Source organism: Giraffa tippelskirchi, chromosome 3 (genome assembly GCF_054371585.1).
Source record: "Giraffa tippelskirchi isolate mGirTip1 chromosome 3, T2T-mGirTip1v1.2.pri, whole genome shotgun sequence".
Lineage (NCBI taxonomy): Eukaryota > Metazoa > Chordata > Mammalia > Artiodactyla > Giraffidae > Giraffa > Giraffa tippelskirchi.
This window is the reverse complement of record NC_137277.1, coordinates 91,316,596-91,335,727: the sequence shown is the minus strand read 5'-3', so window position 1 is coordinate 91,335,727 and position 19,132 is coordinate 91,316,596. Positions and strand designations below refer to the sequence as shown.

Below are 19,132 nucleotides of genomic sequence, written 5' to 3'. Positions count from 1 at the left end.
ATTCCAGTTGAGCTATTTCAAATCCTCAAAAGTGATGCTGTGAAAGTGCTGCACTCGATATGCCAGCAAATTTGGAAAACTCAGCAGTGGCCACAGGACTGGAAGAGGTCAGTCTTCGTTCCAATCCCAAAGAAAGGCAATGCCAAAGATGCTCAAACTACCGCACAATTGCACTCATCTCACATGCTAGTAAAGTAATGCTCAAAATTCTCCAAGCCAGGCTTCTGCGATACGTGAACCGTGAACTTCCAGATGTTCAAGCTGGTTTTAGAAAAGGCAGAGGAACCAGAGATCAAATTGCCAATATCCGCTGGATCATCGAAAAAGCAAGAGAGTTCCAGAAAAACATCTATTTCTGCTTTATTGACTATGCCAAAGCCTTTGACTGTGTGGATCACAATAAACTGTGGAAAATTCTGAAAGAGATGGGAATGCCAGACCATCTGACCTGTCTCTTGAGAAACCTGTATGCAGGTCAGGAAGCAACAGTTAGAACTGGACATGGAACAACAGACTTGTTCCAAATAGGAAAAGGAGTACGTCAAGGCTGTATATTGTCACCCTGTTTGTTTAACTTATATGCAGAGTACATCATGAGAAAAGCTGGGCTGGAAGAAATACAAGCTGGAATCAAGATTGCCGGGAGAAATATCAATAACCTCAGATATACGGATGACACCACCCTTATGGCAGAAAGTGAAGAAGAACTAAAGAGCCTCTTGATGAAGGTGAAAGAGGAGAGTGGAAAAGTTGGCTTAAAGCTCAACTTTCAGAAAACTAAGATCATGGCATCTGGTCCCATCACTTCATGGCAAATAGATGGGGAAACAGTGGAAACAGTGTCAGACTTTATTTTTTTGGGCTCCAGAATCACTGCTTATGGTGACTGCAGCCATGAAATTAAAAGACGCTTACTCCTTGGAAGAAGGTTATGGCCAGCCTAGATAGCATATTTAAAAGCAGAGACATTACTTTGCCAACAAAAGTCCGTCTAGTCAAGGCTATGGTTTTTCCAGTGGTCATGTATGGATGTGAGAGTTGGACGGTGAAGAAAGCTGAGCACCGCAGAATTGATGCTTTTGAACTGTGGTGTTGGAGAAGACTCTTGAGAGTCCCTTGGACTGCAAGGAGATCCAATCAATCCATCCTAAAAGAGATCAATCCTGGGTGTTCATTGGAAGGTCTGATGTTGAAGCTGAAACTCCAATACTTTGGCCACCTCATGCGAAGGGTTGACTCATTGGTAAAGACCCTAATGCTGGGTAGGATTAGGGGCGGGAGGAGAAGGGAATGACAGAGGATGAGATGGTTGGATGGCATCACCGACTCGATGAACATGGGTTTGGGTAGACTCCGGGAGTTGGTGATGGACAGGGAGGCCTGGCGTGCTGCAATTCATGGGGTCGCAAAGAGTCGGACACGACTGAGAGACTGAACTGAACTGAATATGAAATGTGATAATCCATTAAAATAAGTCAAAAATTCTTCTGGGTTTTGTAATGTCTTCTGCAGTATGAGTGAAAATAAATCAGATTCCTCCCCCCAAAAAACCTTCTTTTCAATCATTGTTCCTTTAAAAAATGGTTCAAATTTTAAGGCTTTATATATGAATCTTCTAAAAATATTTTAAAACATCCCAACTGGGAAAGCAATTTCATGCTTGCTTTTTAAAGAGTCTATTCAAAGAACTCATTAAAAACATTCATTTAAATGCTCTCGTGTATGTTCATTATGCTATGTCCTTTGGGAGGGGAAAAAAAAAACTATGAACTGCTGCCAGAAAGCAAATGAAGGGAACAAATGTTAAATGTAAAAGGTTAGTCCTTCATTAAAATTGTTTAAATAAGCAGCAACTCCCCCTTTACTCTTGTAAACTCTCCAAGAAACATTTGTATACATTTAAGACAGCAAATTAAAAGCAGAGATGACTAAAAAAATCTACAGGTCAGTTTCATGAACTGTTAGCATTTAGATAATTTTTGTTTTTCGTTTTAGGTTCTAGGTTATTGAAGCAGATGCAGTCTGCCCACATAATGTTAAGTATTCATGGAAACATAAATGTGAATATCATGGGGTCCTGTAAATGGCAGATTTTAGAAACTTAGAGCGTCTATATTTTACTTAAATTTTCTTGCATACTATATATACTTTCAGGCTTAACTTTTTCACTCTTAATTTTTGACAACAGTCTTTAGGGTCTGAAAGGTCTTGATGAGGGAGACATGAATAATATAAAATAGTTTGATTTACCTTTTAGGGTTATAATATGGCATTTCTTCTACCCTTACTTCTTGCCTGAGTATGGAAATCACTGTAATTTTACCTGATTTTACATATCTCTTAAATGATGTGAGTTCTTGGCAAGATTTCTTGCTATGTTTTCTGGGGTTGTTGTTTTGGTTTTGTTGCTTTCCCAGTTGAGTTCAGTTCAATGTTTGTAACTGACAAGGCAGGTTGGCTTAGTATCTCATTCTCTAGCCACTTTTTTCTCAAATATTGTGGTGAAATCTTGTTTGTAGACTAAATTGAACTAAAGGAGCACATATAAGTTACACTGTCAATGCAACTGAGGGACTCGTGGGAGACATGAACAAATGAAAAGACATGATCTTAGATAGGAATATTTAACCTTGGTAAGATGTCATCTCCCCCAAGTTAACATATAAATTTAAAATGATCCCAATAAAAATATCAACAGTATTTTCCAATAGCTTAAAAAATTGATTCTGAAGTTCACATTTTAAAATAAATATGCTATTATACTATTAAAATATTATAAGGCCTTAATAATGAAAACTGTTCATAAATAGAAAAATGAAGCCACATAAAAACTATAGGAATAGAACCGAATACATATACCAAATATATGGTAAGATGTCATCCAGGGAAGATGGATCATATAATTGTTGGATAATATAATATCTATCTGAAAAATTCAATAACCTGAATGAGCAAGGAACTAAGAGGAACAATAAAGAGGGTAAGTGTATTGATATTTTCCAACATCACATACTCTCTTAATAGTAAAGCTCTACCTCTTGCCATTTAATACAATTGCAATTTTACTTTAATTTTTAAATAGTTCTTTCAGTTTCTTCTACTAGAATATAAGCTACATCAGGGCAGGAACTGTGGATACTTTTGCTAATTTGTTTTTTTTTAAGAACCTAAATACATTTCTTGATTCATTGTAGAAATTCACTAAATGTTTGTGCATAGAAGAAAACTGATATAAAAAATCCAGTTGTTTCTAGGAGATAGCATGAAGGAAGAAAGTGTGCAAATTTAAGTAATTTGTCAGGCTCTTATGATATTAATTTGAGGAGATTTTATAAACTCAAGTGTTTTGAGCACATTAGAGCACAAAGTAGATTAATTACATCAGATATTTGCACTCCCTGTTCAGCCACTCTCTTCCACGAGCTTGTGATTTATGAGGTAATAAATGAAAAATATTTTACTTGCCAAACATAATCAGTTCCCTTTTAAATGTACAACATTATATTAATATCATGATTTTTTCCCCAAGGTGGCCATTTTACAGTGGCTTCTCAAAGTCATTCTACAAAATCAGACATTGACCTACAAGATTGAATATAGGGTTATATTAGAAAATCTAATGAAAAATATTTTGTGAATTATCCTTAGGAAAATGATTTTAAAGTATCTAACCCTGAAGAGGGATGTTTGAACAGCATGGCATATATAGTATTGTAGAAATAGATAACTTGGATGAAGCGCATTGCTTTTGTATAAAGTTGTGTCCATAATTAGCATAACATTTGCATGGCACTTTTAAATATAGTAACAGAAAAATACATAATGTAGATGGATACAAACATAAAGGACAACTCGCTATGTAGAGAATGTTTGTGTTCTCCCATATTCACCTGTTGAAACCCCAATCCCCAATATGAAGGTATTTGGAGGTGGGACCTTTGAGAAGTGATTAAATTTAGATGAGGTTATGATGGTAGAAGGAGAAGGCAATGGCACCCCACTCCAGTACTCTTGCCTAGAAAATCCCATGGATGGAGGAGCCTGGTAGACTACAGTCCATGGGGTCGCTACGAGTCGGACACAACTGAGCAACTTCACTTTCACTTTTCCCTTTCATGCACTGGAGAAGGAAATGGCAACCCACTCCAGTATTCTTGCCTGGAAAATCCTAGGGATGGCGGAGCCTGGTGAGCTGCCGTCCATGGGGTCGCACAGAGTCGGACACGACTGAAGCGACTTCGCAGCAGCAGCAGCATGATGGTAGAGCCTCCAAGATGAGATTTGTTTTTGCTATTTAAGTCACCCAATCTATGGTATTTTACTATGGTATTTATACAGCACTCACTTTCTTATGTACAACATATCAGATAGAATGATCTTCATATGGATATGAACAATCAGCAGCTCAGTGATGTTAACAGAGAAGGAGCTAGTAGCTACTGACTGGCTTGAACTAATTGTTATTTATACCTGTTACTGGATCACCTTCCCGGCTTTACTAGCAAAATGATTCTGCTAGGAAGGAAGAGCAAAGTGATGGATTCTAATTGGGTACTGTATATTAGGCAATAAAACACGGTTCATGTTCTACAACCCCCACCATAAAATATTTCTTTGAATAAAAATATATATCTCATAGATTGTAGTAAAATGAAGGCAATTCCAAACTTTATGCAACTATTAAACAGTTATTCCTTGACAGACATCCAAAGGAATATATGTAGTCAGAAGATGTTTTTAAATATACAATTCTGGCACCCTTACAGGGAGTGAGAAACATAGGAAGCAGCTGTCTCCAGGGGACTGTTTTAATCTCTATTTCACAGTGTTGTCATTCAGACTTAAGGTGTAGCTAATGATTAATGGGAAGGATAAATTCCATACTAATAGGGGAATTGTCAAAAGAAGAGTGGCAATTTTTATAATCAAATATTTCAAGTTCCAGATATCTTAATAATGCTTTCTAAATATGTCATCACTTGTTGGACATGATGTGAATTTTGAAGGCACATTTAATGTTCCAAGAAGATTTTGAAAAACTTTTTTTGTTTTAGCTTACTTCTTTCTAGCAAATTCTTTAAAGAGTTGAGTGAATGTGGCATGAATTACTGCTGCATATCACACCACTTGGATTTCATAGGCCATTTTCCATTTCTAAAAGTTTGCAATAGCTTGACAAATGAACACTTCTCCAGAAAAGAGAGAAGTAGTTGTGAATTTTACAGGGAATATAATATGTTAAGAAGGAAGCATTAAGCGAGGAATAAACTGCTTATTTAGAATTGTGTTTATTAGAAAATCTCAGAAAATATATTTCCTCATATCATTGACTAGAAGAGCATGCTAAGACTTTCTGCTCAACTCGTGAGAACTTCTTTTATTATCCTCTAACTTATAGGCTTTGTTCCAAGTCCTATACTAATATTGAAGGTTAAAGTAAGACAACAGTTTTGCCAAATGGTGTAATTATTCCATCTTCTAAGGTGAGTATATAAAGCTAAAATAGTGCATTTATTTGCCCAAAGTCACACAGCTTCCCAGGTGGCTCAGTGGCAAAGAATCCGCCTGCCAATGTAGGAGACGTGGGAGACATGGGTTTGATCCTCAGCTCAGGAAGATCCCCTGGAAGAAGAAGTGGCAACCTACTCCCATATTCTTGCCTAGAAAATCCCATGGACAAAGGAGCCTAAGGAGCTACAGTCAATGGAGACTCAAAGAGTTGAATACAACTGAGCACACACACCCACAACTGCAAAATCACAGGGCAGATCGCCACATCCAGGTCGGTCTGGCTAAAAGATTCAAAATCTGTGCAGTGCTGCTCTACATTGTAGGTTCTCACCGACGTGTGTTCCACAGACCAGTAGTTTCAGTAACACGTGGACACATCGGAACACTGCAGAATCTGAGTCTTCATCTGAGAAAACTGAACAGAATCAACATTCTAGTAACTTTACATTAAAGTTGAGGACGTAATGCTTTAGATCAGTTGTATCACTGAAAACAAACCTTGGCCCAAATAATAGTGTCTCAGTTATTTCCCATATACAAGGTAGGAAAAAATATGAAAATTCCACAGTATGCCTAACTTTATCCTTAGGTTATTAGACATGAAACTTACTCTACAGAGAAGAAACAAAGACTGAGAGAGAAAATGGTTTGTCCTGTAATCCATGAACATTTAAGCAAGATGGATCATATAGCTTACATGTAAATTTCTCAGTAAATACCCTTTACAATGTATTTTTTATTTACAGATAATTGATAGTAGTATGCATGTTAACCCCAAACTCCTTATTTATCCCTCCCCTCCCCTTTTCCACTTTAATAACCATAAATTTGTTTTTTAAATTTGTGAGTCTGTTTCTGTTCTGTAAACTAGTTCTTTGGATCATTTTTAAATTAGATTCCACACGTGAGTAATATATGATATTTGTCTTTTTCTGTCTGACTTACTTAGTATGGCAATCATGACAATCTCTAGGTCCATCCAAGTTGTTGCAAATGGCATTATTTCATTATTTTTTTATGGGTGAATAATATTTCATTGTATATGTGTACCACATCTTCTTTATTCACATCCCTGTTGATGGACATTTAGTTTGCCTGCATGTCTTAGCTATTATAAGTAGTGCTGCTGTTTGGATATATGTTGTGGAATTACTGGATCATATGATAGCTCTATTTTTAGTTTTTGAGGAACCTCCATATGATTATACATAGTAGTTGTACCAATTTACATTCCCACCAACAGTGTAGGAGGGTTCCCTTTCTCCGTGCCCTCTTCAGTATCTATTGTTTGTAGACTTTGATTATGGCCAGTCTTACTGGTATGAGGTGATACTTCACTGTAGTTTTGATTCGGATTTCTCTAATAATTAGTGATATTGAGCATCTTTTCATGTGCTTTTTTGGCATCTGTATGTCTTCTTTGGAGATATATCTATTAAAATCTTCTGCCGATTTTTTGATTGGGTTGTTTGGTTTTTGTTTTGATGTAGAGATGCATGAACTGTTTGCATATTTTAGAGTTTAACCCCTGTCGGTTGCATCATTTTCAAGTATTTTCTTCTATTCTGTGGGTTGTCTTTTTGTTTTGTTTATGATTTTCTTTGATGTACAAAAGCCTTTAAGTTTAATTAGGTCCCTTTTGTTTTATGTTGTTTTCATTACTCTAGAGGGTGAATCAAAAAAGATATTCCTCCAATTTATGTCAAAGCATTTTGCCTTTGTTTTCCTCTAAATCATTTTAGTTTTAGATATTCTAATAGTATCAACAGTATCAATAGTATCTAATAGTATTAAAACTTAACATTCAAAAAACTAAGATCATGGCATCCGGTCCCATCACTTCCTGGAAAATAGATACAGAAACCGTGACAGACTTTATTTTCTTGGGCTCCAGAATCACTTCATGTGGTGACTGCAACCATGAAATTAAAAGACGCTTACTCCTTGGAGGAAAAGCTATGGCCAACCTAGACAGCATATTAAAAAGCAGAGACATTACCTTGCTGACAAAGGTCCATATCGTCAAAGCTATGGTTTTTCCAGTAGTGATGTATAGATGTGAGAGTTGGACTATAAAGAAAGCTGAGTGCTGAAGAATGGATGCTTTTCAACTGTGGCATTAGAGAAGATTCTTGAGAGTATCTTGGACTGCAGGAGATCAAACCAGTCAATCCTCAAAGAAATCAGTCCTGAATATTCATTGGAAGGACTAGTGCTGAACTGAAACTCCAATACTTTTGCCACCTGATGGGAAGAACTGACTCATTAGAAAAGTCCCAGATGCTGGAAAAGATTGAAGGCAGGAGGAGAAGGGGATGATGAGGATGAGATGGTTGGATGGCATCACTGACTCAATGGACGTGAGTTTGAGCAAGCTCCAAGAGTTGGTGATGGACAGGGAGGCTTGGCGTGCTGCAGTCCATGGGGTCACAAAGAGTTGGACACAACTGAATGACTGAACTGAACTGAAAATATCAATGTCATATAGTGATCTAATTTCCTAGATGGTTAAATCCTGAGCATCCTTTCATATGCTTATTTGCCCTTTATATTTCATCTTTGGTAAAATGTTTGGTCAAGTCATTTGCCCATATTTAAATTGAGTTGGTTGATTTCTTATTCAATTTTGAGAGTTTTTTGTATATTCTGGATACACATCTATTTCAGATAGTAACTGGCAAATATTTTCCTCAGTCTGTGACTTGCTGTTTTGGTCCTTTAATTGTGTCTTTTGAAAAGCAAATGTTTTTAATTTTGATTAAGCCCATTTTTTGCCCTCTAACTTGGTTTCAGTTCAGTTCAGTCACTCAATCATGTCTGAGTCTTTGCAACCCCGTGGACTGCAGCATGCCGGTCTTCCCTGTCCATCACCAACTCCTGGAGCTTGCTCAAACTCATGTCCATCGAGTCAGTGATGCCATCCAACCATCTCATCCTCTGTCATCCCTTTCTCCTCCCGCCTTCAATCTTTCCCAGCATCAGGGTCTTTTCCAATGAATCAGTTCTTTGCATCAGGTGGCCAAAGTATTGGAGTTTCAGTTTCAGCACCAGTCCTTCCAATGAATATTCAGGACTAATTTCCTTGGGGATTGACTGGTTATATCTCCTTGCAGTCCAAGGGACTCTCAAGAGTCTTCTCCAACACCATGGTTCAAAAACATCAATTCTACACTGCTCAGCTTTCTTTATAGTCCAAATCTCACATCGAGGCATGACTACTGGAAAAACCATAGCTTTGACTAGATGGACTTTTTTTCAGCAAAGTAATGTCTCTGCTTTTTAATATGCTGTCTGGGTGGATCATAGCTTTCCTTCCAAGGAGCAAGTGTCGTTTAATTTCATGACTACACTCACCATACGCAGTGATTTTGAAGCCCAAGAAAATAAAGTCTCTCACTGTTTCCACTGTTTCCTCATCTATTTTCCATGAAGTGATGGGGCTGGATTCCCTTAGTTTTTTGAATGTTGAGTTTTAATCCATCTTTTTCACTCTCCTCTTTCACTTTTATCAGGAAGCTCTTTAGTTCTTCTTTGCTTTCTGCCAGAAGGGTGGTGTCATCTGTGTATCTGAAGTTACTGATATTTTTCCCAGCAGTCTTGATTCCAGCTTGTGCTTCATCCAGCCTGGCATTTTGCATAATGTACTCTGCGTAGAAGTTAAATAAGCAGGGTGACAATATACAGCCTTGATGTACTCCTTTCCCAATTTGAAACCAGTCTGTTGTTCCATGTCCAGTTCTGTTGCTTCTTCACCTGCATACCTTGGTTTAGGTAAAATGAAAGTCAAACAACAGACACAAATGCAAAGGGGCTTGCATAAAGAGTATTAAAAGGACTTCCCAGGTGGCTCAGTGGTAAAGAATACACCTGCCAATGTGGGAGACTGAGATGTGAGTTTGATCCCTGGTGGAGAAAATGGCAACTCACTCCAGTATTCTTGCCTGGAAAAAACCATGAACAGAGAAGCCTGGTGGGTTATAGTTCATGGGGTTGCAAAGAATCAGACATGACTGAACAACTGAACACACACACACACTCACAGAAAGAATATAAAAAAGACTTCTGAAAATTAATAATTGAACAAAAAGCAACAATTAAAACGTGATAAAAGATATGAAAACATATTTATAAAAGAAGTTATATAAATGACCAAAAGTAGATGAAAATATGCAACATTATTTATCAGAGAAGTCCATATCCAAATCATGAGATGCCAAAATACTGAAACACAATTATATACTTTCTAGAATATCTAAAATTAATGACTTGTAATACTAAATGTTAGTGGATATGTATAGCAACTTGGTCAGTTACATACGCAAAGTTAAATACATGTGTACCCTATCAACCAGGAATTCTACTCCTAGGTATTTATCTGAGATAAAAGATGATATATAACCACAAAGATATTAATGGAAGTTTTATTCAAAATGTGAATAATGCAAATACCCTCAAAATTGAATGAATAAAGAAATCGTGACATAGACATATAATTGAATGCTACTCAGCAAAAAACAAAACGAAAGTTGTTGGTGATTTTCAGTTGCCTGGTCATGTCCCACACTTTGCGACCACATGAACTGTAGCATACCAGGCCTCCCTGTCCCTCACCATCTCCTGGAGTTCAAAATGCAATGAGTAAAGAAATTGTGATCAAGCCATATAATTGAATGCTACTCAGCAAAAATAAAACAAAACAGAAGTACTGGTACACATAACAACACGAATAAATCATGTAATTATTATGTTGAACAAAGTAAAACAGATTATAAAGAATGCATATTCAATTATTGGTTTTATATAAAGTTTAAGAACAAGGCAAATAGAGCTATGGTGATAGAAATTAGGACCTTTGTTCCTTTGTGAACAAGGATAGATTGTAAGAGGGCAGCAATGAATTGTGTAGAGTGATAGGAATGTCCTGCACCATAATTGGTGGTTACACAGTTGTATATACTTACGAAAATCCTGTGAATTACTATCTATGCATTTCAGTGTATATTCAAGAATATCATTCCACAACTGTTGTAGACAGAGCCTTAAATGTCCTCAGACAGATATCCTCTGATAATCATCATCAATAATTTGGAAAATGGGAACTGAAAGATAAACTTTCTAATGGCTAAAGGAAGTCCCTTGCCACAATGTGAGCATAGTCATTTATATTCAATTCTCTTATAAAATAGAGAAAAAGAAGTCAATAGTTTGTTTATATAACTTCTCAAATGGAATAGGCAGTTATTAAGACATCTTTTTCTTTTTTCCTAAAACAGACAACAGCACTGCTTTCTTGAACCTGTCTGAGAGAAGCAATATTCTTGACCGACTAAAATTAAGTTGTTACTTTGAAAGCACCACTTTATAGTGATCAAGACATTGGTGAATATAATGGAGAAATTTTCCTAGATCATCGTACAAATACTATCATTGTCTTGATCTACCATTAATAACTAGCTGGCTGCTTCAACTCATCTAAGTGTATAATTATCTCCCAAACTCACTGGGCCCATATCTGCAATAATACAGTGTTCTCTATCACGTAAGACAGATCAGTATCCTGATACTGTCATTGACCACATCTCCCAGTTATTCTTTCCCCCTCTTTTCTATTGTATTCAGAAGCAAGTCAGTTGTTTTATCTAAAGCCAACTTTTCCAGCTGTCTATGTCACTTTGTTGTAACAGACTGAATGGAGGAAGACAACCATAAAATTGTTACATCTTTCAAATTCATATTGTACCACTTTCCATTTCCCACCCAACACCTGGCAAGTCCCACCTCCCACTTCATAAGTCACTCTTGACACATATCAGAGCCTATTGATAACGTCATCCCATGCATGGCCTCCCATCCTTTGTGCTATTGTTGTCCTACTTTTTTCGTTTCTACATATATCAAAGACCCCATCTTATAAGCGTTATTCTTTTTTTTAAATATTCATTTTCCTTGTAAAGAACTCAAGGGAAGGAAAATAATCTCTATATACCCACATATGTATAATTTCTAAGCCTCTCCATTCCTCCTTCAAGATTTGAGTTTTCAGATGCTGTCATTTAATTTTTTGTAAGATTATTTTCCCTTTGTTTTTGAACCTAGTTAAAATAGCTACTTTAAAATTCTTGCCTGCTAATTTCACATGTGTATTATCTCTCTATTCCCTTTCCAATGACTCTGCTATGGTTTTTCAAGTCAAGATTTTCCACTAGAGTTGTAGTCTTTCCTGAATTGGCAACGATTGGGGATTTCCATCTTATTAATAGCTGTTAAACTGTGAAGTTCACCCAAGACTATCCCTGTGTACTAAGTGCCAACTTACCTCAAGTTTTTGCCTATTTTGATTCATTCTCTGGTGCCTTTAGTTAGGTTTTTTGTTGTTGTTGTTGCTATTGTTAATTTGTTTTGAATAAAATTGTCTCATGAAATATCAGTGTTGGGTTTCTGTCACTCAACAGGGGTCCCGCCAATGAGTTTAGAGAATTAAGACAAGGCCAAGTCATTCCTGTGCTTACAGACTGGTGAGCTATTCTCATTGTAAGACTCACTCAAATTCGCTTCTTTTTGAAATCAGTTCCAAATTGCTATGCCTTTGCCTCCACCCACAAACCAAGTGTTCTCATGTAATCTTACTTATTCTAATTATGTTCTTACTACATAGAGTTGTAATTATTTGCTTATTTGCCATGTGTATCCATTAGAACTCCTATTGCCAGGTGTATTATATGATTCTTTGTTTTCACAACAGCTTGTACAAAGTTTGGTTCTTGGTTCTTGGATTGATAACTAAGCATGTGCTACAACTCCTTTTCCCCTTTGTCTTTATTAAAAATGGAAATCAATTAGAAGAGCAATTAAAGCAATTACCAGTGTAGCTAAGTGACCCTAGCTAATAGGCAGGTAGAGAGAGAGAGAGAAGAAACAGGAAAAGTAATCTATACAGTTATAAGAACTTGTAACCATGTGTATCTGCCCCAGCATGAAGTTGTTTTTCACTCACTGGTGAACATTGCCAAAATCTATGAATACTCTTTTAATTATGTAATTATATTTCAATATCTTTACCCTAAAAATGTTTCTAACAGTTAGTATTAGAGTTGGTCTGAATGTGGAGAGATGTTAGGAATTTCTAATTGCTCCACTATGAAAATAACAGTGATAATACACTCAAGGTTCAGTCCATGCCAGAGGGAAGCATCATATTTCAGGTTCAAGTTTAAGTGATATAAGTCATCTGGGAGGAGAAGCAAGACAGCAAAGGTTGGCAGAGCATGACTCTAAATTGAGAGAAGGGCACTGATGAGCTAGGAAGAGACACACACATCTCTCCTTTAAGGGCAGGAGGAGAGGAGTGGGGAACTAGGCCACTCCAGATGGAGAATGTGCACCCTGTAAAGCCACCCAGCTGCATCTGTCATTTCTGGATCAGGTAAAAGAGGTTTTGGGGGAATAAGAGACAGAACTTCATATATTTGATTTGACCTCGTTATATGGAATGACCAGAAGAGTGCTTTGAGATCTCTCCTGTGGTAGGATATTCTAACTGACCCTGTGGTTTTGAAGATGTTTCCCAGTATCCTCAGACCTTTATCAATACAGCCTGGGAATCTTCGTAACCAATTCTTCAAAATCCCCATATAACTGATTTTTTGTTGCCACCTGATAGAGGGTTTTTATGAAATGTTTGTAGTTCCTTCAAGACAGTATAAAATACCAATTCTCACTTCAACTGAAGTATTCAGTGTAATACTCATTGCATGGCATTCATTTTGTTGGCAGTCACATATCCAGTGATAGATAGATACATGTCAAAAGTGGGGAAAGCATCACAGCGTAAATAGCGTCAACCAAATCACACATGCCTTTAGCATCTGCTTCCTCTTGAGTTGCTCATATCACCAAATAGTTACTAGATAGCAGGAAACTGCAGACTTTACATCAGTTTATGAAAAGGTACTTTACGGTATCCGAAATGTAAATTTGTGAGACTAATTGTGAGATTATTCTATACATGTTCATCTGAGGTCTTCATATTGAATTACTTTAACTTTTTTTTTTTAACTGTAAAATGGTGTCATAAACCATACATTTAGATAAATAACATTATGGAGTCTGTACTACATAAATATGTTGTACTGGGATTCTGACCTTTCTTTTCTCATACTGCAGAAGAAGTAGGGTTGTTGGGATTCAGTATTATTCATTTCAAGGATTTTATAGGAATTATTAGCCAAAATACTGCCCATGATCCCCAAAATGTTTTACCTTATCATATCAACAGGTCTGAAATTCACTGGAGTTAGCAGTTGACTTCATTTAGACATCAAATAAAACTTGAAAATCTGAATAGAGTAAGAATGTCATTTACATTCAGTATAATCATGGTAAAATCCATTGCTTTGCTTTCAACATGTAGTGCATGTCAGCAATTCTGAGCATTCAGGAGTTTTGACTGAGGCAGGAAGAGGAAAGAGTAGTTTAGTATAGGGCTGTGAGCAATACAAGCTAACCCGAATCAGCTTTATGTTAGTTCTGAGTCATCAGGAGGCAGCAGGAGGATAGTGTATGCCTAAGGGATGGGTTACGTATGGAGTAAATTAAGAAAAAAGCCCAAATATAGACCAATCTTTATAAAAAGACTCAGGAAAGGTAGATGGCAACAACAGGAAGATCAGGGCAACAGCAAGCAGCCCGGGAGCAACCAACTTCCCCCATCATAGCATAGATATCTCTGCACAGAAGTTTTCAATTACCAACAGCTATATACCAATATCTGGGGGTAAATATTAATAAAATACTATTAATAATGAGATATTCATTAGGTCAAGCCATTCATGGCATCAGTGAGTAATGACAACCTCACCAGTGAATAATATAATGAATTTTAAAATTATAAATCTTTATTCAATAAAGGATTTTAAAGATACACATTCAACTAACAGCCAGATCATGATTTCTAAAACCCATTCTCTGATTAAAGGAATCAGGGTTTCTTATAGAAATGCTTGGTTCCAGGGATTAGCAAAGGAAAATGCAAGATGTACCTGGAACATTTTTAGATACCATTAAGTAAGTGTGCAAAAAAGATGAGAACATATATAAAGAATGAAGGATCCTACTTGAGGGAGCTCCCAATGTCCATATATAGGACAACTTGAACAACAAAATAAGTAACAACAGTAACTAATTCAGTCAACAGAATAAAACAAATATCCATCCATAAATCCATATTAATATAAAGAATTGAACATATAAAAAATGGAAAAATATACTCTTCCATACAGTAGAATTCTAATTAATTAATATAGAAGGCCTGGTGGAAATATAAAACAACTGCTAATCAAACCGCACAGCAGTTGTGGTGACCAAGAAACACTGATGAGTTCTAAAGCCTGGGAATAACAATGTGATGAGAGATACTACATTTTCTTAGCCTCAGAGGATCTTCCTACAATATATTTCTTTTGATTACAAAGAAAAACAAAAAGGAAAAGGAATAACTTTGCTTCAGCAGTAATAAGACATATTGACATCAAGGGCCTCCAGTTATGGGAACACTGAAAAGGACACAACATCACAGCTGCTGTACTCTCGCCAATGATATGTAGAAGTTCATTTTAACAATGAGAAAACATCAGACTAACCCACCTTGATGGACATTCTACAAAATAATTGCCAATATTCTTTTTTTTTTTTTTCCAATATTCTTTAAAAGTGACAAGGAAAGTCAAAGGAACTCTCATTCAGTGGAGGAGACAAAGAAGACATGACAGCTAACTGCCATGTGAGATCCTAGGCTGGATCTTCCAGTAGAAAAAGAGCCTTAATCAAGAAAACATGAAGGTGTGATTAAAATTTGTAGATTAGTTGCTAGTATAATATCAGTGTTAATTTCCTGGTTTCAGTCATTTTACTATGGTTATATAAATGATGCTGTCACTAGGGGAAACTGGCTGAAGTGTTTACAGAAATTTTGTACTACATACTCAACTTTTTTTAAGTCTGTAAATATTACAAAATAAAAAGTTTAAACGTAAGAAAAATGTATACTTTGGTTTTTTTTTATTTTAACAAAAACTCTTTTTATTGGTTCTAGGAAATTGTTAGTATAAATACAAAGGTAGAAGTGACCATCTGGCATTTGGATATATGACTTGTTGGCATGATCAAGTTTTACTAAATTTTTAAGGAAAACGTGTTAGTGACCCTTTTTTTTTTTCTTAATGCTTTACCACAAGTACTGCCTCTCTAAATTACTGGCTATACAGTTGAGAAATATTGGCCAGAATCAATTAGCATTGATACTCAGTTGTGAGTGCTACCCCATTCCTTCTAAGGGATTATTTTCCACAGTAATAGATACAGTGGTCATACAAATTAAATTTGCCCATTCCTGTACATTTTAATTCACTGATTCCTAAATTATCAATGTTCACTCTTCCATCTCTTGCTTGACCACGTAGAATTTACCTTGGTTCATGGGCCTAACTTTCCAGCTTCCTATGCAACCAGCATTGGACTTTACTTTCACCACCAGACATATCTGCAACTGAGTGTTGCTTCAGCTGTGGAAAGTTCTTAAAGAGATGGGAATGCTATGCTTGCTAAGTAGCTTCAGTTGTGTCCGACTCTGTGCGATCCCATGGACAGCAGCCCACCAGGCTCCTCTGTCTACGGAATTCTCTAGGCAAGAATACTGGAGTGGGTTGCCATTTCCTTCTCCAAGAGATGGGACTACCAGACCACTTTACCTGTCTCCTGAGAAACCTGTATGCAAGTGAAGAAGCAACAGTTAGAACCAGACATGGAACAACAGGCTGGTTTAAAATTGGGAAAGGAGTACGTCAAGGCTGTATATTGTCACCCTGCTTATTTAACTTCTATACAGAGTATATCATGCGAAATGCCAGACTAGGTGAATCACAAGTTGGAATCAAGATTTCCGGGAGAAATATGAACCACCTGAGATATGCAAATGATAACCACTCTAATGGCAGAAAGTGAAAGGGAACTGAAGAGCCTTTTGATAAGGGTGAAGGAGAGTGAAAAGATGGCTTAAAACTCAACATTCCAAAAACTAAGATCATGGCATCCAGTTCCATCACTTCATGGCAAATAGATGGGAAAAAGTGGAAACAGTGACAGACTTTATTTTCCTGGGCTCCAAAATCACTGCAGACGCTGACTGCAGCCATGAAATTAAAAAGACGCTTGCTCATTGGGAGAAAGCTGTGACAAACCTAGAGAGCATATTAAAAAGCAGAGACATTACTTTGCTGACAAATGTCCATCTAGTCTAAGCTATGGTTCTTCCAGTAGTCATGTATGGATGTGCGAGTTGGATCATAAAGAAAGCTGAGCACTGAAGAATTGATACTTTCAAATTGTGGTGCTGAAGAAGATTTCTTGGACAGCAAAGAGATCAAACCAGTCAATCCTAAAGGAATCAACCCTGAATATTCATTGGAAGGACAGATGCTGAAGCTGAAACTCCAATACTTTGGCCACCTGATGCCAAGAGCCGACTCATTGGAAAAGACCCTGATGCTGGGAAAGATTGAAGACAGGAGGAGAAGGGGCAGCAGAGGTTGAGATTGTTGGATCGCATCATCAACTCAATGGACATGAGTCTGAGCAAACTCCGGGAGATAGTGAAGGACAGGGAATTCTGGCGTACTGCAGTTCATAGCATGCAAAGAGTCGGACACAATGACTGAACAACAACAATGGCAATCAGTTGTGATGTCTTTAAAGATGCATGATCAATAAGAACTTTTTCTGTGAAGTTTGTCCCATCATCTATCAAATTCCTGATATTTGTTTTATTGCCTTTAATCTTAAAGAGATTGAAGAAAGGTGTCTCCTGAGTTGACTGTAAAATTAAAGAGACTTCATTTTCTTCATCTCTTATAGTATGGAGATAAAAGAAGCAATAAAAACTATTACTATAGGACAGTTTTGCTGTGAAAGTAATTTTCAAATATAAATTTTTCAGTAGATGTCAAATATTACTAACTTTTGTGGACTAGTATAAAATTTGTAGCTGATTGAGAATTTTGGAAAATTTCTTCCCATGGATGATTCCTTGAAGAGGATTGGCATTAACCCTCAAGCCATCAAATGGTTCTTCCTGTCTCAGATTCTATGCTTACATTCTTCTGAGGTTTATATTCCTGTCGTCACCTGACTGATTTGAATCATCCTTTACTTTCCAATACATTTCCTTCATTAACTCTCTTTAATATCTCTCCTCTTCTCCTTCTCTCCCACCCCCTACCTTTTATATGGCTCCTGAATAGTGTAATCAAAGGGTCAATCACAGTGACTTATAATTACTTCATGTCTCAGGTTCCCCCACTAAGTTGTAAGCTCTTTGAATCTCATTCAAGGGTTGAGTCTTATTCTTTTCATATCTACAATTCTGAAGAGAGTGCCTGTCACATAGTAGATATGCAGGAATTATTTGTCAGAGAAATGAGTGAACAAATAAATGACCCAGGAGTAAAGAAGGCAAACGGTAACTGTGAGGTGATAGATGTGTTGATTAGCTTGATTGTGGTAATCATTTCACAAAGTATGCATATATCAAATCATCACATTGTCTACCTTAAATATATATAATTTTTATTTGTCAATTATACCTCAATAAATAGCTGGAAAAATAAAAACCTATTCTGCTATATATAAGCAGTAACCCCCTACCTATCTACTCCCCCCCACACACACCCCCCCACCTCCCCGCTGCTCTGAAAATAGAGAGAGAAGAAAAAAACAAAGAAACTGATGATTCAAATTCAGGAAGAAATAACCAAGCCCAGGTTAAAAGCTCATAAAATTTGTTAATCTAAGCAAAATTCTAAAATGTCTCCTTGGACATATTTTTTAGTTTATTTTAGAATTCCAAGTATCTAATGTAACGCAGGAAGATTATAATCACCCTAAACCAAAATGATTCACTGTTGTTCACAGTTTTGTACCCCTTCTTATCACAACCCAAATTTACAGGAAGCCCCCCACTGCCCGCCAACACACACACACACACACACACACACACACACACACACACACACACCACACACACACACACACACACACACACAAACTCACCTCTCAAATTTAAGAATTCATCCAATCTGTAATTCTGCCTAGATCCTGTCTCCATTTTAAAATGAATCTCACTTGTGCCCATTCCCAAAAGTCTAATTAAATTGCTTCAAGAAGAAGTAATATTTGTCCTTTCTAGGAAATACTTAAACCTTAATAGAGAGGTCATAATTAAAAATATATCTAAGATAAATATACCTAAGATAGATATCATAGAGTAATGAATGAAGGTAAGTTTGCTTTGTTTTACTTGTGCTAGGAAGGACATCATTTAACCTAAATACAGGATTATCTGTACATCTTTGGTGATGATCAGAACATATTTTTAGCTCTGATATATTTCAAGAACATAAAGTTATTTTCAAAGGATTTTGAATGATTTCTAGTTTTCCAAAACCACCGTTTATTTTTACTATATTATTAACCTAATTTTGTTTATCTTTCTTTGAATTCTGTCTTGTACACTATAGGCGTTTTTGTATTTTTGTTTACCTAGAGATACTCTTCTTATAACTGTGCAATA

The 19,132-nt window shown here is 36.6% G+C and overlaps 1 protein-coding gene across 4 annotated transcripts in view; it reads left to right on the top strand.

Moving 5' to 3' along the window:
• Positions 1–19,132, top strand: part of XIRP2 (xin actin binding repeat containing 2) — a 712,110-nt gene that overhangs the window by 462,716 nt on the left and 230,262 nt on the right. The window lies entirely within an intron of this gene.